General features: G+C 29.1%; 1 protein-coding gene across 1 annotated transcript in view; it reads right to left on the bottom strand.

Annotated features, from left to right (window-relative positions):
* The window catches only part of qua (villin like protein quail), a 200,861-nt gene extending 181,033 nt beyond the window's left edge, over positions 1 to 19,828 (bottom strand). The window contains exon 1 of the mRNA XM_075357331.1: positions 19,763 to 19,828. The gene's annotated coding sequence lies outside the window, so the exon portion shown is untranslated. The remainder of the gene's footprint in view (positions 1 to 19,762) is intronic.
* Between the last annotated feature and the right edge of the window lie 8,110 nt (positions 19,829 to 27,938).

Genomic DNA, 27,938 nt, shown 5'->3' with positions numbered 1-27,938 from the left:
GTCACAACCATAAGAAAGACTGCGACAGATGTATAAATTAACAGATTAATATATTCATCTTTCTGTTATGAAAAATGCGTTATTATACAATGCTTCAGTTCCACAGGGAAAAGTAGGCATAAGATATACTAAATAATAACCCCCAAGCTTATGATTTTATTAAGATATGAAATCAATTTTCTCAAAAACTGTCCAACCCTGGTAGAAGTATATAAAAACCATTTTTTTTTTTTTAACCTTTTAAATGCAGTAACTAAATATTGTATAAATATTTAATCGCTATTCTACATAATACACAAGGAATATATTAATTATTAAAAGATTGCAATATTCCAATTTTTTTGTCATAGAAATAAGTTACTGTTTGAAAAACAGAGGATCATTGAAATAAAAATTTATTCATGTCCATTTAGTAGAATATATATTTCACTTGTTGATGTTTAAATCAGTCTCCTGATTACAAAACGTTAAGTAACAAATTGCATCTAAAAATACTCGTACAGTAATAACCTATCGTTTAACAAAACTCTCTTCTTTTATCGTGCAAATTAATCCGAACACAGATGTTATTTAATAAAAAGTAACTTTATTTAGAAAAAAAATCACACTTTTACAATTCTGAATATCTAGTAATTAATGAGTCCTCCTTTATTCTTAATCACTTCACATACGTGATTTGGCATCGATTAAATAAGTGTACTACACGTTTCCTTTTATTTATTCATCATGAGAATGATACCGTTATTATTCCTTTAATGAGGTCAATTTTTTGGTACAATTCATTTTTGAGAGTCTTTTTTTAACTAAAGCCCAAGATGTTCAATTGAGTCTCTTTTTTTCTTTTTCTGTTCAGCCTCCGGAACCACCGTAAGGTATTACTTCAGAGGATGAACGAGAATGATATCTATGAATGTAAATGAAGTGTAGTCTTTTACAGTTTCAGGTCGACCGTTTATGATAAGTATAGGTTTATTGAAACCTAACCACCAAAAAACACCGGTATCCACTATCTAGTATTCAAATCCATATAAAAGTATCTGTCTTTACTATCATTTGAACCTTAGAACTTTCGAATTTGAAGTCAGTTAATTTGCGATAACGAGTTCACCACTAGAACAACCCGGTGTCGTGGTTTAAGTCTGGATTGTTGTCTGCCCACAATAGCACTTTGTTTCGTTCTTCGAAAACAATTTTCCACTTTTTTGGCAGTATGGCATAGGGCCAAATCTGGTTTGAACATAACGTTGCCTTGTAGGAATTGTTTTGAAGTTGTCACAACCCTTTCCTTCAGAATCTTGATATATCAATCACTTTTCAACATACTCCATCTACTGGAAGTAATGAACCAAGGGGTTTCGTATTTGAAACAACCCCAAAACATTTTTTCTTGGGATTTTAACTAACTGTTGGGTACGCGTCCGGTACCCGACGAACTTTCAGTCCAGCTGCAAGAAGTTTACGTCTAACAGTTGTCACGTGTAAATCTATTCCACTGGCTGCTACTTCTCGATTTAAGTCTACGGCAGACAATTTTTGATCAAGTTTACTTTTTCTTACTAATAAAACCGATCCTGTGCTGGAGTAGTTCTTTTTTTCACTGAAAAGGAATCGGTTTTTTAAACCGTTTTAAAACATCATTCACTGTCTCTAGTCCAGCATAACACTCGGAAGCACTGTGTCATACTGTTATACTCAAATAGAGAAACAATTTTTAAACGCTTTCTTTGAGTTATGTATCCATTATTACAAATTCAGAACAAGAAATATAAAAATATGATTTTGTAATAAAAAATGAAATAAACTCACATAATACTATTTACAACACGAAAATTGCTAACTAAACAAAGAACAATAACCTCTTATTATGCAGATAACTTAAAGAATGGGTTTGCTCAAGCAGTGTAGCCACAACATAGAAATAAACAAAAAATTCCCTATATTCAGATTAATTTCCACGCTACTGTATTTAGTAATACTAAAAGCGCATAAATAAATCGAAATAAAAAAAATAAAAATAAAAAACAATTTTAAAAAAAATATTTTTTAATACAGTTTTCTGCAAGAGTAAATAAAAAATGCCACTTTTATTAATGTCTCTAGCTATCAACTGAAAATTTCTGCTTCTGAATCCCGATCAGTCTTGGCATATTTATACGCTACAAAATTCATTTTTCATTTATAACTGTAATTGGGTGATTAGTTTGTAGTTGATAAAACTCGTAAATAAATAAATGGAACACTTGACTGTAACCTGTATTAATATTGAAATAAAATTTGACGGATTTTTCCCAAATTCGATGTTAAAACAGGGTAATTATTTTAATTTTAATAAATTAAAATAATTTCCCTCCCTAGGTTACATTCTACAGGGTGTCCCATATAAAACGCAACCCAACCTTATATTGGTATTATTTTCTTCCGCGATATCGCGCACCACACGCCCAACTTCTGCGGGTGTAATTGTTTTTCGTGATAAACGTGGGGATTTTCAGCACTCCAAATTCTACTGTTTTGGCTGTTTACGTAGCCATCCAAATGAAACCGTGCTTCATCTGTGAAAAATAACGAATCCATAACATTAATTTCCTCGCGCAGAAATCGACGGAACCGTTGACAATATTGTAGCCGTTTTTCTTTGTCAGGCTCAAGAAGTCGATGTGAACCGTTTGAATGCGATAAGGTCGTAATTGTAATTGTTTGGTCGCCCGATGAACTGTTGATTTAGACAAATTAATTTCAGCAGACAAACGTCTGATCGATTTATTTGGCGAGGCGATTAAATCGGTCTTTGATTTCAGTGACTGTATCTGTATTCAACACTGATGCAGATCTTTTGTGTTCCTTGTTATTAACCTAACCGGTCTCTCTAAATTTTGCAACCAACCTTAAAACTGATATTTTGTTAGAAGCTGGTTTATCTGGGTACTTATGGCGAAACAAACCTTGCACTGCAACCACTGATTTCGTACTGAAGTACGACTCGACAATGAAAACACGTTCGTCTAGCGAAAACACCATCTTGTCTCTTGCGATACACTGAACGTTATGATTGCATTGTTGTTACTATCGGTAGTGTTCTACTGCGTCGCAGCGACGTTCTGATGTTGGACGAGTCCATTTCAGTAACGAGTAGGGGAGTAGGCTTGACTTTTGAAATTTCATGAATGAGTAATTGATGGGTTGCGTTTTATATGGGACATCCTATATCTGTTTCATTCTGTATCCTATCTACTTCTTATACCTATTACAAATGCAGGTTTATTAGTAAACACTTAAACACGTAGGCAAGAAATTGGCTAACAATTTATTTTTCCGTTTTGAAAATGTAATTTATGCTATTTATCCAACTTTGGTATTAATATAATTAAAAAAGAAAATTAAATTTATTATCACTTGTATTTAAAAATATTCATATGATTATTTATTTTAATGTAAAATCTTAGTATTAATTGAGTGGATTTGATATATACAATAAAGAATTAAAAAATAAAACTAGAAATCCGTAAATTACTAGGTTTAACACACATAAAATCTGTTAACAATTTAACAGGAAACGACAAACTATTGCTACCATTTCGCCACCATGGAGGTCAGCAGAAAGTAACATTTCAGCTCTTTCATTCGAAAGATATCAGATGCGAATCATCCTGGTCAGGCATTTTTCGTACGCTAAAAAGTTTCCATTTTATTGTTTCACGAAGCACAAGCTTTGACGTGAAAGTTTTGGTTGTTTAATAATCAACCAAATTAAACCAAGAAACAATAAGTTGATGCAATGAAGTAATTTTGAAACATACTTTTCATTACAAACCTCACACAATTGTATCAAACTCAATATTATTAAAGATATTAATCTTGAGACCTTACTTTAACTTCAAACAAGTTTGATTATGTTTAATTTGAATGTCCGACTATTTTTAGTCGATCCAGTAATAACTGGTAACTTAGCTTAACTTCATTTCATATAGAACTTGATCGAAGTAGCTCTTACTGAAATTATATTATTTAGAACACAACAGTGATTACAATAAAGTCGGTCAGGAATCTATTACTATATTATTAAATTACTTGAGGAATTATTTAAGGAATAAAAAGGATCTTTCTATTTTTATTTAATTTTCTGCAAAGAAACATGAAATCAATTCAACTAATAATTCAGTTCGGTTATTTCATTTTCATTTGGTCCGAAGTCATTTCAGTTAAATTATTATTTTATTATTACAAAAGTTATTTTGTGAAATTTTATGTACACTGTAATAACAACAACTGAATATCTTTATCGATTAGTTTGAGGCTTAATAATTAGCTTCATAATAGATGAAATTATACTGGAGATCTTAATTTACTACACTTAGTTTTCTGTTAAGTAATACAATTTCATTTTGTTACTAATGATTTTCTTCAAAAATGAAGGAAACTAAAGAAAAAAATTGTCTTAATTTTTAAATTAACTTCACTTTTCACAAAAATGATTTACGCAATAATATTCTGATTTTGAACGTGTATACTGTTAATTACCTAAAATAGTAAATATTTTCTCATTGTTTTCACTTGTGAGTTTTTTCACATGTTTTTACATATAAAGTTATATAGCATTTTCCAAATAATAGCTATTTATCATGAATGCTTAGTTTTAAAATTGAAAAAGAAATAAACTAATACGTTTGTTTTGATAAGCTAATTTTAAAAACCCTGACAACACAGTTTTATGACATTCCCGTTACCCGGCTATTTATAAATGAAATATAATTAATATATTAATGACGTATTGAAAAAATCCCACGTTATAATTACAAGGTAAATAATATTGGTTTGAGATTAAAATCGAAAATTTCAAATCTGGTATTACTAAAAAAGGCTTCTATTTGAACAATTTTAAATATTAAAATCGTTATCAGCGCTCTTGAGAATGTATAAATTGATACCGCACAAGTCATGTTTGTTACTTTTTTGCGCGAATGCCAAAGAAAAATGTTTAAAAAATGAATAACTTCAGATCGGGTCCTGCCTCTTGGTGGGGTTTGCGACTTCTAATTCAGAAAAGATTAATTTATATGCGCAATTAGACGACAATAGAGGAAACCACAATGAAAAACAATCATAATAGCGATCACAACAAAGCTTCAAAATTTAGAGAATTTTGTGGGGGGGGGGTTGCGATTTTGTGAAATTTTTTTTGGCAAATATTGTTATTTTTAAATTGTTGACAAGTGAGCCTAAGAAATATATTACCTTAATTAGGCGAAATCACGAGGTACTAAGGGGGGTTAACTTGCTCTACAGCCTCACACTCTTGATATTTTAAATTGGAAATATAATAGCATCAATGCCCCAATTATAGAATGTAATCTGATAAAGTTTGGTCAAAATCGGCCCAGTAGCTCTGGAGATATAAAATGAGTTAGAGGCAACACCAAAAACACACACACACACACACACACACACACACACACACACACACACACACACACACACACACACACCGTAGATACGAACATTAACATCCGGAAAATTTCCATCCAGTTTTTGTGTTTTTTTTTTGTGTTCCTTAGGTGTCAAAACGTCAAGATCCAGTGATTACCGTATATGCCCAATTTGGAATGATTACAATACTTTCCCTTACAGCGCTACCAAGACGGGAAAGTAAAAAGTATATATTTACTAAAAATAACCGGAAATGATCTTATAACTAAATAACAAACCTTTTTTTTTTTAAATTACTGTTACACTAACAGAACTGGAGACAGAGAAAGTAATTACGTAATAACTACTCACACAACAAACCGCTACTTATAAGACAATTTTCCAACTATTAATTTTTCTCGTGCGAGTTGCTATACAGCGCCCGTAATGGCGTGAAATATTTAATCAAATTATTTTACGTATTTATAAATATAATTTATATGTATTTGATAACGGTTGGTTTTAATTATTTTTCATATTATCTCGCTTGGCTTATAAATCAAACATACCAGTATTTAAAATTTTTTTAAATAACGATTCAGGATTAAAATAGATTTTAAAAATAGCTTCTTGAAAGCAGATTAATAATTGGAAAGTTATTTTTTGATAAACAACAAAAGTTTATTAATTCGAAAATTACAAAAAAATAGTTGTTGGCAGTTTATAAAGAATATTTTTGAATTTTTTTGTGCATTTCACACGAGCGGTAAATTCATATAAAATTAAAATACGAGGGATGTTCAAAAAGTTCTCGGCCCGATAAAGAACCCAAGATGTTTAAGAAATTATTTTTTATTTATTTTTCAACGTAGTCAATCACCTTGCAATTCGATACATTAAGACCAACGACTTTTTAATACCCTCCCACCACGGTGTAATGAGATCTGTCCCCTTTACAAAATAAACGGAATTTTTCAACTTTGACCTCATCGTTTGAAGTGAATCTTCGTCCACTGAAGAGTAGTTTATACAGACGGTTCCTTACACAATTCTACTGCTAACCGTTTTTGAGTTAATGCGAATCACGTACGTACAAACGTCACGCCGAAACTTGTTGAAAATGGATTCAGGGATGGTCATTCATCATGGATATTTCCGTTGAAATATGAAAACTGAAATTTTTCGCGATCACAATACTTTCTTTACTTTTTACTTTTCTTTACTTCGTACAAGGAAGTAAAAGGAATGCACAGAAATGATATAAAATGATTACCATTGAACATCAGCAAGAATTCATATTATTGTATGAATTCTATTGTAAGTTTTTGTATAAACTTTCTTGGATTTCTTCTCATAAAAATTCTTTATTACATTAATATAAAGATATGAATAATTGAAGCTATATGTGAAACTACAATAATCCAATTCTAAGCAATAATGTCTTCAAAAAATAATTTTTGAATATCTTTGAATCGCCTTACCAGGTAATGTAATTTTTTTAAATCTCTAAATAACTTCGGGAAAAGAAAGTCTGGGAAATGTAATTTATGTATTTATAACGAGACTACCAGAGGAACCTCTTGTACATAATTAAAAGAATCATTGAAATGAGTCAAAAAGAATTACATATGTCTGATAATCAGATATATTCTATTTTTTTACTTAAGATAAAGGGTACACTTAGGTCTGCAACACTTGAATGCCATCATATTTAAATTTTTTAAAAAATCAGACTTGCAAGTAAATTAAATATTTATTGCGAGCTAAGTAAAAGGTTTATTATGATATCTTAAATAAAATAATCTAAATCCATCATTATTAAAATAAACTCATCGAGGAAGTTGAACAAGGCTGTATTTTTTTACGAGTTCGTTCAATTTATATCTTGGGATTCGTAAACACTGGGAAAATAAGGCAACAAAAGGAATAAAAATTGAAAAAATATTATAAGACAGTTTTATTTGTAGATGATTGAAGTGTGGACTTTTTAAATCTCTGTTTATCAACTTCAGATTGTATGTCGCACACACACACACACACACACACACACAAACACAAAACATCAGCAGGTAAAACAAAAGTACAACCTTTCTTGGGGGAAATATTTTGTCAGATCAAAGATTGTGTTGAATGGAATGATTATAAAAAACAGTTTAATACGGTTGATTATTTGAGATTCAGTGTAAATGGAGTATCAGATATTTTAAGAAGCTGAGCAGATTTCAAAACGTTTATCGAACAACGAAAACAACTCACAGGAACAAAATCAGGGGATAAACCCAACTAAAACTGTATAGTAGTCATGGTTGTTACTACACTGTTATAAGGAAATGAAGGTGCCAAATTAGAGATAGCAGAGAAATGTGGTTTTTAGCGGTCAAATTGTGTATTAAAATTGATTTTTAAAACAAAAGAGTCGATTTGAAAATTACTAAAATTCAATTAAAATTCAGGATACAATTTATACAAATAAACAGAGATTGAATTAACGCTTAGAAAGGACGAATGGCAGTCGCGTTGTGAAACAAATTTTTAACATATAAAAAATTCGGGCGAAAAAGTCTGGTAAGACACTGAAACGTTGGAAAGAGAATTAATTATGTAGGAATAGGCCTTGTACACCTTGAAGTTACGAAGAAACATTAAGCGGAAATGGAAAATTATTTTTTCTAATGACAGGTTTTTCTAGCTTGCAAATATCTACAACAGCGGCATTACTTAAATATATACTCGTCGATTAAATAATATAAAGCTTTCTACTTTCTACCATTTCCTATGAAAGTGATTTAATTTTTTTTACTTTAATTTTCATCGCTGGAAATGCGTCTCACGCTCAGCTAGTAAATCGTTGTCAAAAGAAGTGTGGAACTCTTCTTCCAAATTTGAATGAATGTTCAAGGAAAGTTTTAAATAGTATTATTTTATTAACAACTGTATATTATATTAATTTTTAGAAGTATATAAAACGAGAGCAAATTAAATGTTTTTGTCTAATTAATTCTCTTTATTAAATGACACAAATATGAATATATGCTAAATCTACGGGGGAATTTTTAGTCCTGTTACCCAATTGTTAATTTCTAGTAATTTTTTTCTAAGTAAGGGAAACTTTGTTTTGTGACACGAATTTGGTAGCGCTACTCAACCGGTATAGATACGGCAGCGTGAGTTCATTCTTCTTGAGCTGTGTAAACTTTTGTGCCGTTTCCGGTCGTGTTAACGAACAGAATGTCTTTTACCACTAAACAACTAGTTTTCATTTTTGAACAATATTTTGCTACGAAATCGTACGCGAGTGTAAAAGAATCATTTCAAATAGAAAAAATGTCAATTTCTAGGCTAGCAAACCGATTTCGAGAGACAGGTAGTATTTGCGACAGAAAACGTAGCGGTCGACTAACTCGCTTGACAGATGACGTTTTACAGAATGTGAAAACAAGATCGTTCAATTCTCCACGGAAAAGTTTACGAAAACTTTCCATGCAAGTCGGTTTGTCATATTAGAGTGTTCAGAAAGCGGCTAAAAAATTGAAATTGTACCCGTATCGTGAACGATTAGTCCAAAAGCTTCAGCCTCCAGATTTAAACAAGCGATTGCAATATTGCCGTCGGTTAAGGTCTCTCGTAAACGATAACGGAATCGAATTTTTAAACACAGTGTTCTTTAGCGATGAAGCTTGTATCCATCTCGACGGTTTAGTGAACAGTCAAAACTGTCGAATTTGGGCGGTTGAAAATCCTAACGCTTTACAAGACAAATCTTTGCATCCTGAAAAAAATTGTGTGTGGTGTGCGATATCTCGTCATCGTATATTTGAACCCATATTCTTCGAATAGACAGTAAATGAAGTATACAGGAATATTGTGCGCCAATTTGTGTCCCTCCTGGGATCTCAAGAACGATATTGCTGGTTTCAGCAAGACGGCGCTACATGCCACACGTCTCGAGAAACCGTGGATTTTCTGAAAGAGTTCTTTGATGATCGAATAATAAGCAAGGGCTTATGGACTCCAAGGTCCCCAGACCTCACATCTCCTGACTACTTTTTGTGGGGCTCTATTAAGTCCGAGGCCTTCAAAAACAACCTCACACTATTGATGAACTTAAAGTCAATATTACGGACTTAATCACGAATATTTCTAATGCAGCTCTTAAAAAGGTTTCTGCTAATATGCTGAAAAGAGTCCGTGCGAGTGTAACCGCAAGGGGTGGGCATTTCGAGCATATTATTTAAAAATTATGTAAATAATAGCTTTTTATTAAATCTTTTTTGTAGTAACAAATACATTTTTTATTCCATCTAAATTTCCCTTTCTTAAATTACATTTAAAATTTGGTAATAGGATTAAAAAATCACTCTGTATTTTCATTAAGGAAAGGTCCATTGTTAAATAATTCAACTGAAGATATAGCGAAGAACTATATTTGGGTAAAATAAGTTATAAGTTTCAAGAAGATTTTTACCTTTCATGCGTAATACAAAAAATACACAATTCGAGGTAATGATCACAAATGGGAGTTTTTGTTTATTTTTGCATTAAGTGAAAAGTTTTGTATAAATGAATTTAAAAATAGAATTCGGTTTATTTTCTAATTTCATCGGTGATAACCACTTAGCTATAAATCTTAAATAAGATAATTTTGTCAGCGACTCTTAATACTATTACATAAAAAATGACGCGATAAAATACGACAGATTCTTTTTTAAGTCTTAATGGTCATACATATACCATTATTAATATAGATAAATGTCTAAAGTTATCCCTAAAGGTAAATAAATAAAGTGGCAGTGTAAAAAAAATAGTCTGATTTATATAATAAAAGAATACTAATCATTATTAGATTAATAATTTTTTTACTTCCTTGTACGAAGTAAAGGAAGTATTGTCATTGCGATAAATTTCGGTTTTAAAAAATTTCAACGGAAATACCCATTTTGACCATCTCTGAATTCATTTTAACTAATTTCGGCGTGACGTATGTACGTATATACCTCGCATAACTAAAAAACGATTAGCCGTAGGACGTTGAAATTTTGAATTTAGGACTGTTATATCATCTAGTTGTGTACCTCCCATTTTGGTTGCAATCGACTGAACCAAAAGTGTCCAAAAAAGCCAAAAATCCCAAAACAATTTGGATTTTTGTCTTTTTCTTAACTACAGTAATAAGTCCTTATTGAGAGCTTTTCAACGATATATCATAAGTGGTACTTATTTTCAATGGTTCCAGAGTTATAGCTAAATAAAAGTTTAATTAATGAAATATTTGGATCTTACAAGGGAAGGCACATCGGTTAGAATCAGACTTCATCTCCTTTTTTTTAACTTTTTTTTTTTAATTTAAATATATTGATTTATTAATAATTATTAATCTCTGATTGTAAAAAGAGTTTTACATTAGATAATAATTCAATAAAAGAAATTAAATATGAAAAAAATATGAAAAACGTACTTTTCATTAAAAAAAAAATTGGTAAATGTAATTTAATAGGCGTACAAGGAAGTCATGTGTTGTCCACAACAAATTTCATTTCGTTCCGACCGACCACTACTGATCACGTATACATAGTTTTGTGACTTCTTTTTCTTTTCCCAAAAGATTTTCATTCTTTTTCTCTGTTGTCGCCTGCCTTTCCTTCCGCCCATCTATTCAGATTTATATCCTTCTTTTTATTTCTCTCTGGAAACTTAGATTCTGGAATCGCTTTACTAAATTTATCTCTGTCTTTAGACAGATCCTTAAAAATGTTTAATTTTTTGGATCTGTGGCTCTATGACTCTTTATGCTGAAATTAAATATTTGTTTTGTCAATCTTTTGTTGTTCATTCTGCTTAAATATCCATAAAACTGTAATCTTCTTTTCCTGATTAAGTCCTGTATGTTTGTAATTTTTTATTTTACTTTTCACGTTGTAAATTTCATCATTATTTTGGTACATGAATTTTTCTTAAAATCCTTTTTCTACTTTTGCTATTTGTTGTGTTCTACCCCATACAGTGCTTCTGGTAGGATTACAGTTTTACAGTGTCTCAATTTGGTGTCATATGAAAGGGATATTTTATTAGGCAGTTTCCATTTTTCGTCTCTATTCTTCATCCCATTTTTAAAAATTATATTCGGTGTTATGATTTCTCCCAAACATTTTAATTTTTTGACTTTACGTGTTTGTGTTATCGGAAATTTTAAGGGTTTCAGCACTGTTCTTTATGTTATTAGAAAACCAGTTAGTTTTTTCGTAAGAAATTTGGAGACCAATTTTGCTTGCACATTCGCTTATTTTTTGAATTTTGATTTTAGCATCATATATATTTCTTGCAAAAATTGCAACATATTCTGCGAAGACCAGAATGTTTGTTATTTATGAATTTAGTTTTTGTGCCTATTTTTATGATTTCGTGTACAAGTTTAACTTTTTAAGTTCTTTCTCCCATTCTCTTATAACTTTTTCAAGAGTCCAGTGGATCGAAGACAGACCATCTCATCTTCATCAGTTTTAATTTCGAATGGTTCTGAAAGTTTCCCTTACAATTTCACTTTTGATTAATTATATTATTAATATTATTATTCTGTAATTAATAAACAATTTTCTTTATAGCATTCAAATAAAATTGTATATATAAATTTTTACTTTATAATACTCTTCGGCTAATTTTGTAAAAACAAAAATGGTTGAATAACTTTTCCGGTTTGCTCGATAACAGAGATTTTTTGAGCCATTTTTAAAGAATTTATATTGAACCAGTTCGAAGATATTAATCAAAATACATGCCAATAAATGTACGTACATGCATTTTCTGGAAATTTCTATAACTGTTTTTCTATCTCTTTTTTGGACTGTTCTTGAAACGTCAACCTTGAAAAACCCTCTTTACACAAGATTTTAGCTGATCTTTCTTTCGTTTTGACTGAACTTTCTCTATACAGCTGTGCTTAGCAGCAGCAATAGAACTATAGCCTGAAAATTAAAACAAAAAACTATCTAATTCATATGTCTTTTTGTAGAAGAGCGTGTGAAACTGCATGTAAACTACCCGCTTGAGAACAATACAATTAGTGAAAAGAGAGTACCTGCTAGTAAGCTATAAGAAAATTTGTTTTATTATCTGTAGTATTAAAACTAGTCTGGATTTTAAAAAACGTAAATAATTATTATATAATTCAAAATCATCGATCGGAAGTACAGTTAAGGAGTTACGGTTAATTCAATTTTTAAATGCCACGTCATCATTTATCTGTGGGAATTGTTTGGGCTGATAATTCCGTACTAGTTATTCATTGTATAGTATTATATTGGAAATTGGAAATATTAAGTAAGGACGCAGAACCACGAAGTAAATATCGAAGCTAAAACAATATTTACTTTCATCCGCTTTGAATTCTATCAGTACCACCATTCATTAAACCGCAAAGAGAAAAGTCAATCCAGCATAAAACTTAATACTCGTAAATGTACAACTGTTATATGAATCTGTTTTATTGTAAAACTTAACAGATATAACATAGGAAAGACGTTTTTTAAATTGTTTAATAGACACAGAAGTTAAACAAATTGTTCAGCTCATTAACGTAACTCTCTGGTAGATCCTACAATTGCAATACCAAAAATGGGGGGAAGATACCCAAAAAATAATTTCCTACCACTTTTGAATTAAAAGTTCAGTTTTTTATGTACAATTTTGTAAGACACTTTCATAAATCTTTTCACCAAATTTAAATTGCATCCCTTAAAAAGGGGGTGGGGGTTAAAATACTGAGTTTTACTGAGGACTGTATATTTCCGTTATTTGTAACGGAAACAAACCCTATTGCTTTGAAATTAATTTCAAATTAAAAAGAAAATTATAATCTATGATCCTTAGCATTGTTTGCCATAGATTTGTTTTGCTTTTTATATGCTGCATGCAAAAATTAAAAAAATAAATAAAAATAATATTTTTTAAACAGTACGTTATAAAAAATTATGAACACCGTATGTGTTAATGGTCATGCAACATATTATAGAGCTAGATTTTCTGAATAATTTGACATTTCTACCATTTCTTTACCTATAACTCGTAATATATTGCTCCCAATATTAAAAAACCGCCTGAATTGAGCATTCGACACAACAGTACAACTGATGACTATATGACATCCAAATACTGAACTCTATATAACTGGATAGGGGATCCTTATGGCGGAAAATACAATTAAGTGTTCAATATTGAAACATACTCCAGCGCCGCAGAATGAGATGCTGGGAACTAAATAAAACCATTATACGATTGTGCTACTGTAATCGTGATGGTAGAAATGTTAATTTACTAAAGTCCGGTAACAAAGACCCAACCCACCGGGTTGGTCTAGTGGTTAACGCGTCTTCCAAAATCAGCTGATTTGGAAGTTGAGAGTTACAGCGTTCAAGTCCTAGTAAAGCCAATTATTTTTACATGGATTTGAATACTAGATCGTGGATACCGGTGTTCTTTGGTGGTTGGGTTTCAATTAACCACACATCTCAGGAATGGTCGAACTCTGAGAATCTACAAGACTACACTTCATTTACACTCATACATATCATCCTCATTCATCCTCTGAAGAATTATCTAAACGGTAGTTACCGGAGGCTAAACAGGAAAAGAAAAAAAAAACAAAGACCCAACGGGTTGGTCTAGTGATGAACAGGTTTTCCCAAATCAGCTGATTTGGAAGTCAAGAGTTCCAGCGTTCAAGACCTAGTAAAGGCAGTTACTTTTATACGGATTTGAATACTAGATCGTGGATACCGGTGTTCTTTGGTGGTTGGGTTTCAATTAACCACACATTTCAGGAATGGTCGATTTGTGACTGTACAAGACTACACTTCATTTACACTCATATATATCATCCTCATTCATTCTCTGAAGTAATACCTGAACGGTAACTTCTAGAGGCTAAACAGGAAAAATAAAAAAGTCAGAAAACCAAAAGAACGGTCATTTTCGCAACAGAAGCAGAAATTTACGGAGAGTTGTAGAAAATTTATATAGAGATCAGTGTTCAAAATATAAAATCAGCACACTTCTACTACATCGGTTTAAAACGTGGTTTTATCCCAACTCTTACTTACCTCTGCGCATGCGCCGTTTTATTTTATTTAGTTCTATTATTCATTTGGTAGCGCTAACGAATAGAGAAATAAATGTTTTTTTTATGAAAGTACAATCATATTTCTATATTTTTTCGTTCATTAGCTACATGGTTTTGAAAAAACCGCTTTTTTGCACAAAAACGTAATTTCCTCTTCGTAATTATTTAGACTTTTTATTTTTTTCCGTATTTTGGAGCAACTTATGTCAAATATAATATCTTATTTACAAGGCTACAAAAATAGCAAATAAGTTTTTTTTTTTTTTGTTGAAACATGATTTTTACTGAATGGTTTTAAAGCAGTTCTTACCCGGTGGTAATATATTTTAAAACGTAGTTAAATATCAAATAGAATATTTTCATTTATGTTACAAATTAAAAAAATGAATTTCCTTCTTTCCTTTTGATTCTTTATTCGTTTAATGATTCTATTGATGGTTCTTTAAAGTTCCCTGGATTACTTTATAAGTTTACTTATAAAAATATTGAATTCAGACAAAAACAATAGAACCACCAAATTTTAATTGGAAATATAATTTGTTGAGACAATATCTGAAAACCGAAATTTTTCGCGATCACAGTACTTCCTTTACTTCGTATAAGGAAGTCAAAATACAATTTTTCGAAAAAAATTGAAAGTTTTTGAGGTTATGTTTATTAATTTTTTCTAGTTGATATTATACAGAAGAAGTACAAACATGACGTTACGGTCTTATTGACGTACAATTTAAATCCGTTTTGCTATACTTTTTTGAAAGTTATTTACACCTAAAAACAAGATACGTTATCAAATGTAAACTGTCAAGAGGTCAAATTTTATAAATCCCTTCTCTTTCTCTACGATTCCCTTCGCCGTTCTGATAGACGTTTGAAAGTTTTTTACTAATATCTTAAAAAAAAAACTACCGAATTCATATATCTTCTTTTAGAAGACTCGTGCGAAACTACATGTAAACTACCCTGTAATTTGGTTAATAACAGATAATTTAATGCAATTTATATGGTAATATAATTGGTCTATAAATTATGCCATTTTTACTTAAATTTAAAAAATGTACACTGTTTCATATTGTTTTAAAATTAATTATCAGAAGATTAATTTTAGGTAATTAATAAAAAAGAAAACCCGTATTAATGCAATTATATCAAATTTTACTACTATAGAAATAAACTTTTAATAAAAAACTAATTAAGGACATGTTACTGCGAATTTTTTTATGCGAAACCATTTGACTGAAAAATTATTATTAAAAAAATACCATTTGTAGTGCTTGTCTATACATATATAAAGGATAAAACATTTTTTGTGATAACGTTTTTTTCTACATTTTGGGAATCACATTTTGAAAAATGTACTAATTATAAATATTATTAAAAATATATAAAATTAATTAAAAAAAAAAAATATTGAAAAAACTCTCATGTGAAACCACATGACATCCTTCTATGCCTATTAAATTACATATAAACATTTTTTTTTAAAATGAAAAGTACATAAAATTTTATTTCATTAACTTCTGATATTTTTTTATTTTTGTTTTTCATTGTCATTATTTATTTATTATTTATTGTAAAAAGTTTTTTTGCAGAGGTTAATAATTATTAATAAATCAATATATATAAATTAAAAAAAAAGTTAAAAAAGGGAATGAAGTCTGATTGGAACCGATGTACCTTCTCCTTATAACAGTCAAATATTTCATTAATTAACATTTCATTTGGCTATAACTCTGGAACCAATAAAAACAAGTATCGCTTATGATACATTGTTGATAAACTCTCAATTAGAGCTTATTACTGCAGTTAAGATAAAGTACAAAATCAAAATATTTTTTGATTTTGGGCTTTTTTGAACAGTTTTGGTTCAGTCGATTGCAATCAAAAGGGAAGGTGCACGACTAGATGTTACTGCAGTGCTAAATCCTCGAAATTAGGAAAAATGAATTCAGAGACGGTCAAAATGGATATTTACGTAGAAATCTGAAAACCGAAATTGTTCGCGAGATCACAATACTTCCTTTACTTTGTATGGAAGTAAAAATACAATTTTTCGAAAAAAAATAAATTTTTGAGGTTATGTTTATTAATTTTTTCTAGTTGATATTATACAGAAGAAGTACAAACATGACGTTACGGTCTTATTGACGTACAATTTAATTTTATTTCTTGACGACCGGTTATTATGAACGTAACAATTAATTTAAATAAAATTATACATTTGAGTTTGAATTAATATTTTTTGGGAAATCCTTGGCGATGGAGTAACGGCTCCGAAAGTACTCGGATATATACTTTTAAAACTGTTGGTAACTGGAATTTTATTTTATACAACTAAAATATTATTTCTCAAAAGTGAGCCGGAAAATGTGATTTTTTTTTTGAAAGGATTGAGAAGGTGTAATACTTTAAAGGGCGGTAAGTTTTGGTCGTACGCAGTTCCTCAAAAGAGGTATTATCAGGAATCTGATATAGTTTTTAGAAAAAAGTATATAAACTAAATGCGATTTATCCACGAAAAAAACTACTTTTTTCGTGAACTCTTCAGCCCTTAATAAAAAAAAACATCCCTATCTGGGTTTTTAAATTATATCCCAAAACAAATATTTTATCGACGTTTCTTTTCACCCCTTTTTACGTAGTAAGATTCAATTATTGTTTGATGACAGTACATTTTGGTCACTGTTCAAAGTCTCTTCAAAGGAGTTAACAATTTTTTTTTCAAAAGTTAAGTATTTTTAAAAAAAAATTAGTCTTCTTTAAAATATTAAAACTAAAATGTTAACTAAAATATTGCAACTAAAATGTTTAAGACGATTATAGAGTTAAAAAAAAATTAATCGAAATAAGTAGTAACTTTGTCGATTGTATCACCTCATTCAGTTTTCTATTAATACATAAAATAAAAATTACCATAACTGGAATTTTTCTCGAAAAAAAGGAAAACTTATCAAAGATATTCTTTTTTGATTTCTTAAATTTACATACGTACGAACAAAATATTTTAAAAATACATACTGTTAATTACCTAATAACTAAGCATTCCTCATTGATCTCTCTTTTTTCTGTTTAGCTTCCGGAACCATCGTAAGGTACTTCAGAGGATGAATGAGGATAATGTATTAATGTAAATGAAATGTAGTCTTATACAGTCAAATTCGTATAAAAGTAACTGCCTTTACTAGCATTTGAACATTAAAACTCTCGACTTCGAAATCAGCTGATTTGCGATGACGAGTTCACCACTAGACCGACTCGTTGGGTTTTCTCATTGACCTTGCCTCGTAGTCTGAGTGCTCTTCAATTGTTTTCAAATTAAAAAAAAATCAGAATGGACGCCACATAACTTCCTTGTACGCTTATTAAATTTAATAATCACTTTTTTAAAAGTACATGAAATTTTATTTCATTAATTACTTCTGATATTTTTTACATATAAATATTTTTTTATTGTTATTGAATTATTATTTATCGTAAATTTTTATTTACAATCAGAAGTTAATAACTATTAATAAATCAATATATATAATAAAAAAAAGTTAAAAAAAGGAGATGAAGTCTGATTCCAACCGATGTGCTTTCCTCTTGTAAGATTTTATTTCACTATAACTCTGGAACCAATGAAAATAAGTACCGCTTATGATATATCGTTGAAAAGCTGTCAATGAAGACTTACTGCAGTTAAGAAAAAGACCAAAATCCAAATTGTTTTGGAATTTGGGATTTTTTGGACACTTTTGGTTCAATCGATTGAAATCAAAAGGGGAGGTACACACCTAGATAGATGATATAACAGTCCTAAATCCAAAATTTCAACATCTTACGGCTAATCGTTTTTGAGTTACATACGTAATGCGTAATGCGTAATGAATTACGTACGAGGTACATACATAATGCCGAAATTAGTCAAAGTGGATCCAGAGATGGTCAAAATAAATATTTCCGTTGAAATCAGAAACCCGAAATTTTTCGCGATCAGAATACTTCGTTTACTTCGTATAAGGAAGTAAAAAGTGTATGTTTGTTTTAATAAGCTGAATAAAAAATGAAAGAGGAGTAATTAAAAATGACTATTATTTTAACACGAAGAAATGATTTGTAAAAAAAATTTTTTTAAAGTAAGTAATGCGTTAATTACTACGGAGAGTTAATACAGTTATGATCACCTAATAATATAGACTATAGAAACTACTTATAAAATGGATGTTAAATGGAAGAAAACGGATGTTATAGTGTACATCGTCGCTGCTTACACGAAATTACTTTTTCTTATTTACAAAAAATTTTTAATTTGCTAAATAATATCAGTTAACGGTTAAAATAAGTTTAAAAGATTTTCCCTAAGTTTTTAAAGTTTAAATCCTAGTAAAAGCTAGCTTTGGATACTAGACAGTGGATACCAGTGTATTTTAGTGATTGCGGTTCTTTTAAATACACTCTCCTGAGTCTGCACAGGACTACACCTCGTTTACATGACATACATACCATCCTCGTCACACTGAGCCGAAGTGGGGTTGTTTATTATTATCTCGTTGAACAGATAAATTATCTTTCATCTTTTACAAATAATATAAATTAAGTATAATTAAGTTAAGTTAAGTAATAAATATTAAATTGTATTATAAAACAATGTTAAATTAAGTATGAATAAGTTAAGTACAATTATAATTAGTATTAGGATTACTCCATTAATTATTAATTTTGTAAGAGTGATAGAAATAAAAGAATTTGAATTTGAATTAAAAGATTGCAACGTACACGTTAGGGAAAAATAAAACTGGAATAAAATTGCATAGATAAGAAGAAAAATGAATGTGGAATAAATTAATAGTATTCTCAAAAATTTCCCTTTATTATGAAGAGAGTTATTAAGCTTTTCAAACTCACCGAAAAAGATTTTATGTTACTATTATACTTTTTTAACTCTTTACATCGTTCATAAAGCAATCAGAGGTTGGCGTTAAGGAAAAGGTAGATAGGAAAAATTATTTTATACTTATACGTTATTAAATAACCTTAATTATTGTTTTATTTAAGATAATGCGTGTCATAAAGTTATGATTAAATTGATGTTTTCCAACAAATAACTGTTATTTTTAATTTTCATCTATTATTATAGAATAATATGGATTATATTATGGACTTATAATATGGATTATATAGTTTATGGATAAAGTAAATATACTTTAAGAAATGTTATAAAATAGTAAAAATTGAAGAAGAATTTATTATGTAAAAAAAAAAAATTACCTTATTCTGATAACCTTCAGAAGATGCTATAAGCTATTATGAACTTGTTCGCAGGCACAACTTGCTAGACTGGTTGTTGATATGCAGTCCACGGATTAGTTCAGTTGTTTCCCCCACTTATGTCTTAGGTACATACATTCCCATTAGGGAAATATACACGTGATATTTTTTCTGTTATTCATCAATTTATTTTTTAAAGGTTTTGTTGTTTATAATTAATTTAAAAAAAAACTAAACATTTCCTTTATTATAACATAATAAAATTAAAACTACAATTTGTTTTGAGTAATATTTATTTTTATTTGAATTCTAGATATATTTAATTAAGAATTAAACAGAAATATTTTGATAAAAGGTACTTTTTTATTGTAAAAAATTTTTTTTTAATGATACGGCTCTAGACGTGGCATTTTGGGTTGCGCACAAAGATTTAATGATGAGACTTCAGGAACGTAGTTAACCGGTGTGGTAGGTAAATACTAGGTAATGCTTAATAGGCCTGCTTTGATATTAGCCAATAGAAAATTTTTAAATCGTTTAAAAATCAAGTAATATACGTTGAGAGATTCTGGAGGAAATGGGAATAATTTTCAATGGGGAACTGATTCTAGAGCTTGAAGTAAGAAAAACGTTCATACAATTATATGGCGAAAATGCTTTGTTATTGAATTACAGCTAGCAAAAACTTTCGCACGATTTCAGTTTCTCCGTTGAAATGAGATCATACTGAAATTTTTAACGTCTTATATTAGCAGTAAACTTGGATTTTTTCTTAACTGTAGTAATAAGCCTTCATTTAGAGCTTTTTAACGGTATATCATAAGTGGTACTTATTTTCATTGGTTCCAGAGTTATAGACAAATTCAATTTTAATTAATGAAATATTTGGATGTAACAAGAGGAACGAACATTGGTTCGAATCAGACACCATTACTTTTTTATTTTTTTTTTTGTTTTTAGTTTAAATATATTCATTTATTAATTTATTAACCTCCGATTTAAAAAAAAAAATTACGATAAATAATTCAATGACAATAAAAAAAAAAAAAATGAAAAGTTATTAATTAAATAAAATTTTATGTACTTTTCATTTTATAAAAATGTGTTGTAAGAGTAATTGTAATTTAATAGGCGTAGAAGGAAGTCATGTGGTGTCCACATCAGATTTTTTTATCGTAATTTGTAGAGAATTTTAATCCTGAAATTTAATTTTAATTTCCAACAACTTTTATTGTTGAAAACAGAACAAAATTTAAAAAATTAAAGGGTTGTTTTTGGTGCAATAAATTTAGATTTTTGAAAAATTAAAATTCTTTTAATTTACTTTAAAAAATTATTCAATGTGGTTTATACTGCATTCATTTACAATAAATGTTCGAAAATTCCACCACTGATTCTCTTTTCAACTCGTCGTAATTCAATTGTAATTCATTCGTAAAACGTGCTCCATCAAGTTGATAGTTCATTTCAATTTGTTTCGCCAATGAGAAATTTTCAAGCGCTGAAAGAAATTCATCGATTAAAAATTTCAGATAATTATTTCGAACTCGTTGTTCTAGTATGAAAGAGCCTATTAATTTGTTGTCGATCATACCACACCAAATGTTCACCAAAAATCGTTGCTGGAAATTTCAACTGTAGCATTTGGTTCAGTTGCGATTCAACTACAGAATGTGAGCTTTCTTCAGACCGTCCGTTCGAATTCCGTGCGTTGTTTATGTCATTACGGGTAAAACCAGCTTCATCCGAAAATAGAATGAACGGAATGTGATAATTATTATTTACCCATTGATAAAACTGCAGTCGTATGGAATGTATTTTTAGTATTAAATTCTCCACAATTTTTTATAATAAAATCTTATGTGGTCACCACATGACTTCCCCTCTCATCAGGTACCAGTTGATATTCAGGTGAAACATGAGCGTTGGAAACTGTAACCTCACGAAGATTATTAAAAAAATTTACAAAATACATAAAATAAATACATACAAATAAATAAATAAAGAATTAAATTTTAATGTTATAAATTTATTGTACTAAAAACAGTAGTTTTTAATTTTTACAAATTCATTACATTTTTCTGAAGTTTTGTGCTATATATTTTTAACAATAAAAGTTAATTCATCTTTACCATATGAATTTCCGCAGAATTAAATTTTCTACAAGTTTTGATAATAAAATTTACGCATATATTAGTCATTAACAAAGTTATTGTACTTAAAACCTAAAAAAAAACGTTTTTAGTCTCGAATATTTTTTTTACGTTGGATATCATGAAAACTACAGGAGATACAGTTCTGGGACCTAGTTTATTCGATTTTTCAGATCAAAAAACATAAGGAACCATCTATTGATGTAAACTATTAATGTAATGCCTTAAAAATTTCAGTATGACCTTATTTCACCAGGGAACTGAAATCCAGACGAAATTTTTCGCTAGCCGTCCCTTGATAACAAAACATTTTCGATAAACAAAAACTCCAGGTAAAAAATTAAGTACCTTCAACATAATTATGCGAGGATTTTCACATACAAACTATTCAATCTTGAAACGTGGTTAGTCAGACTGCATCATTAACTAGAGGATGACGATCTGTCTCACAATGAAAAGTAAATTGTTCACAAAATTCCACCCTTCTGCCAAAATCATCCTCATTAAATGCATGAAGTGATCTTGACTGATAATAATTAAGTTTTATTTCCTTTAGAAGCTGTTTTAAACTTATTGTAGATATTTCCAATCAAACGCCAGTGTTTTCTGGTTGACGTTTAGAGGGCATACTACTGATGTCTCTGCAAAAATTGTTTAGTTTTTTGAAATACAGCTATTTTCTAGTCCTATCTATCGTGAAACATCTTCAACATCATTAGTATTTCTAAATTTTATGTTCTTATTTATGTAAATCTTAATGCAAAAGAAGTTTCAAAACTTTTTTTGACTTTCTGATCTGTACTAGTGTAAAAAACTATCATGCTTAAATTACATGCGCCCACAGGGCTGGTTTTATGAAGTCAAAGGTATTTGAATCTTACCAAAGATACCTGTGTACTTTGGTGTTTGGGATTAAATTAACCACATGTCTCACGAATGATCAGCTTGAGAGTATACAAGACTATACCTCATTTAGACATCACATAAAACATCCTTATTTTATGTGGCTATGGGGTGGGGGTGCTAATTGTTCGCTAGATTGCGATGTAAAGATAAAGGAAACTTTTTTTAATTTTTAAAAACATGCTTTTCTTCAAAAAGAAAAAATAGATAATAAAAGCAAAAAAAAATTTGTAATAAATTTTGTACGAATTGTAAAGTATAATTGTACAAATTGGAAAGTAACTTTCTAAAAAAAAAATTTTTTTAAATATTTTCTAAAAAAGAAAATTACTTTAAAAAAATTGCTTTCAAGAAAATTACTTATGCGCTCTAATTATAAAGTTGTATATGAGAGCGTGCCCCATGCTTTTCTTTTTAGTCGTGCATAAATAGAAAATTTTTTTAAAGTAATTTTCCTGAAAGTAGCTTTCTTGAAAACAGAATCGGTATGATTTTTTTTTTGTTTGCATGTTTTTAAATTTTTTATTTCCTCCACAGAACTGAGTTGTTTAAAATTATATTTAAACAAATTAAATTCTCTTTATTTATAAAATATCTTCATTAAGTGTTAATTTTACCACTATTGACTGTATAAGTATTTAAACTGACAAGTAAATATTTACTTGTTTTAATTCTTTAGCAAACAGAAAAAATATTTATATGCAGTTTTATGCTGTATTATAAATGATACCAGTTATTTATAATTAAATCAGATGATTAGGGTATATAAATTTTAGAAGGTAAATTTACACTTTAAATACATAGAGGTAAATTTAATACATATTGAATCGTTAGCTACATCTTATCGATTCAGCTCCCTTCCTCAAGACATTACCCTTTATCCCAGACAACTTCTATATAAATGTTCTATAAAATATGGAAGTATATGAAATAACCAATTGAATGTATTATCATCCAACTTACATCACTGTGTAAAATTTTACCATTGTATGTAATCAGGAAGTGAGTTTAAATAAAATTGTAAGATTTGAGGGCACGGTTGAACCATTGTAAGTTAAAGAAAAGCATGTAAAAAAAATTACATGTGATAATTTATGTATTAAATACGGGAAATAGGAAATTGCATTAATTTATTACAATATTAATTTTTTCTTGATGAAAATAAAATCTAAATTAAATAACTGATAACTCTGTATAAAACATTAATTAGGTAATACAACATGAAAAGATCTTACAAACAATAACACTATGGTATGTTAACAAAAGAAAAATGACTTGTCTTTGAATAATTATGTAAATCTTGCGAATCACTAGATACAAAAAAAAAATTGTTATAATATTCAACCTTATTTTTTCTTCTATAAATGTGAAGTTAATTAATTTGTAGAAAATTTGTAAGATTTTACCAGTTTTCATGGTAATTTCAGCATTCCATAATTTCTTTAATAAATTCTGTATAAAGCATAGCATGTTTAACTAAATTTAGACTGAATTATACTTGTCCCTTTTTTTTTTTTGTTAATAATTTTCTGTGGGTCAGTTTCAATACTGCGCAACCATTTAAAAATTTATTTTTTTAGTAGGTAGGTATTTTAACCACTATTACGGCATGTACAAAATTTCATTTAACAATGAGATTGTAAAAGTATTGTGAAGGAAAGAGGAATCTCATCTCTATCAACTGCTAATAAATTCTGTCATGTTACAGTCGTTTTCAGTGGTCTATGAATAATTATAAAGTCATCTGCATTTTATTCCCCCCCCCCCATTTTTGAAATGACTTATTAATATTATTTATAACAAAAAATAAATTGTGAATATTATATTTGTCATTTATGGAAATGAATTTCTAAAGGAATGTGCAAATGAAAAAAATTGGGAAATGTGTTTTCTATGGTGTAAACTTATAAAACACCAAACCAGACAGCAGGACTATTTTCTTGTAACTCAACACAATACTTCAGCTTATGGTGAAGTGCCTTTATTATGTTTCTGTTGCTACCTTTAAGAAATTACCAAACCATTTAAAAATTCTTACCATGATTTTGTTTAAAATACCATTAAAACATTTTCTTTTACAGAAACAATGTTATTCTATCTTTTTTTTTTTCTTTTCCTGTTTAGCCTCCGGTAACTACCGTTTAGATAATACTTCAGAGGATGAATGAGGATGATATGTATGAGTGTGAATGAAGTGTAGTCTTGTACATTCTCAGTTTGACCATTCCTGAGATGTGTGGTTAATTGAAACCCAACCACCAAAGAACACCTGTATCCACGATCTAGTATTCAAGTCCGTGTAAAAATAACTGGCTTTACTAGGACTTGAACGCTGGAACTCTCGACTTCCAAATCAGCTGATTTGGGAAGACGCGTTCACCACTAGACCAACCCGGTGGGTTAATGTTATTCTATCTATGAATTTTTAAATAATACTGCTTAAATTTTTCTTAATACATAAATATGGGCTGAAAATAATTTTCAGCAGTGCCTTTTGAATTGTCGATTATTTGCAGTAATTTTTATTTATGTAATGGATTTACGTTAAAATTATTTCATGTGATTGCATTTGAATAATTATCATGGACTTTAATCACATTATTTTTTTTATAGTTGGTTTTTATACTTAATTTACCTTATAATGACATGATTTATAAAATATTGTTAGGTATTGATCAGAATAAAGGATCTATTATCACAAAGTAGCTTATGAGAATGGTGCTTATTTGCTTTTATTACCATTTATTATAAATTATCGAACCATTTAAAAATGTTTTCCCATCAATTTATTTAAAACAATGTTAAAAGATTTTACTTTACAGAAACAGTACATTACTCTAAATTTTTAAACAATACTAATAAAGGAATAAAACTCAGATTTTTCAACGTCTTTCTTTAATGTGACTTTTGAATTGAGATTTATTTTGTAATTATTTTATGTATTTAGTATCCTCATGTGTTTACTTTAATATTTTGTTTGTTTTTATGTGAAATAGTTAAAATCACACTTAACTTTTTATTTTATAATTATATGTGTATTTTGTGATGTAATTGTGTATTTTGATGAAGAATTTTAATGGAAATGCTGGATGGAGATGATGACCATGTATTAGTCAGAGTACAAAATTTTATGTCTGTGAACGTTGCTTGAATAATGAAGCTTAAAAATAACTTAAAATTGAAAATAAACATTTTTTATTGTCTCTTTTTGTTTTTTGTTGTGACTGAAAGTGGATGATTTGAGAAAAGTTTCACTGTACAAGTAGCATACAATCAGATCTAAGGAGATTTTAATCAAAACTAACTGACAATTATATTACTACACCAAATTAAAATTGAAAACGGAAAATCTTATTTGTTTTTTCACCATAAATTACTATAAAAAATTTCAGTAAATTTATGAACACGATTCAGCTACAAGTTTTAATTTTAAATAGATCATTTCAAAGGAAAAATGAATGAAAATGATCTAGGATATAAAGTACTGAGCTAAAAGAATTCCAAAAGAAATAATAATTACTCTTTTAGGAGCATGTATCTGAATCATTTCAGAAATTTGTAAGAAATATACATGTTAAGAAACAATGGAAAATTTATTTTCCAACTGGTAACTGAGAACCAATTAGATCATCGATCACAACCAACCCGATTGTTTTAACAGACAAAGCAGCAAAGTGCACATACCTGACAGACATAGCAATGCTAGCACCCATGAACATAGAAACAAAAATCAGGGAAAAAAAGAACAAGTACCTATCTCTGCCCAATGAGATCAAAGACTTTTGGCATCTGGATAAAATAGTTGTACTTGTAATGATTTGTACAGTTGTAACAATACCTCAACAACTCCATCGTGTCTTGTATCAACTAAAACTAAATTAAATTGGGATAAATTATTATCCCAAAAATATGTAGTGTGATAAGAAGGTCTTGTAGAGTGGACATAGACTTGGGATCTCCCCTGCCAATGGATGACAAAAGCCAGGGACAAGATGAGAAAATAAGATAACTAGAATACTTGAACCAAAATACAAAACTCATACTGTTAATCAGTAATGTAACATTCAATCCATGTGAATTCTACTGATTACTTTCAATAAATGATAACTAAAAGAGTAGAGTTGTCATATGATTTCATTTAATTTAATAATTTATAATTATGTTTTAATTTAATAATCTAATTTATTTTATTTCTAATCTTTTTTTAAAATTTCTTTACTACTTTCTCTTACGTCCTTACTCAGCTTTTTCAAGCATAAAAAACTCACTGTATTCACAGGTAATCAGAAAAAGAATTAAATGAACTTCCTACATTTTATTTTTACTTATCTCGTTGTATCTTTACCCTTGAGTTTGAGCATAATAACTTGTTTCATGTTTATATAAAAGGTGTCATAACTGCAAAGGTTTTTGCAGGCTTTCAAATATGGTATTACCAAAAATAGCATAGAAACTCCCAAAAATAATAAGGACCTTATGCAGATTTATTAAAGAGAATAAGGAATGAAGTAGATTCCTATTTTCTTCTTCACTCAGCCAAATATTTTGTTGCGTATCAGCATGTCTAACTCTCTGAAATATAGGAGATATCTTCTCTTTACTAACAGGACTAGATGTAAAAGATCAGTACTCAACAAAATAAGTCTACAGCCACTTTAGATGTCACCTCACTGCCACCTTAGAGGTCAGTATTTTTTATGAACTTGTATTATATTCATAAGAAAGACTGACTGATAGCATAAAGCATTAAATTAATATATCTTTAATATTGAAAATAATGCAGTACACTTTAAGAGGAAAAGCTCACTTCATAATGTAAAAAAAATCAAGGGTGCCTTATTTTAATTTCCAAAATGCTATTAATATTTTTTAATATTATTTAAATTTTTCTAAAAACTTCTAAAAATAGCTATTACTAGAAATTATCTATTGGAGAACCATTGAACCAAAAATATCCCCCAACTTGGTGAGAACTATTAGAAAGTTAGCTATTCAGCAATTAATAGATTTTATATCGGCATAAATTTGAGTTAAGAAGTTAGCACTACAAGAACATTTCTTTATTTATCATTTAAATCTTTGAAGAAATATTTCATTGCTGAAATGAAATTTACATGTGA

The sequence above is a fragment of the Lycorma delicatula genome, chromosome 2 (genome assembly GCF_047948215.1).
Source record: "Lycorma delicatula isolate Av1 chromosome 2, ASM4794821v1, whole genome shotgun sequence".
Taxonomy (NCBI): Eukaryota; Metazoa; Arthropoda; class Insecta; order Hemiptera; family Fulgoridae; genus Lycorma; species Lycorma delicatula.
Note: the sequence above shows the minus strand (reverse complement) of the source record. Positions and strands in the feature narration are given on the sequence as shown.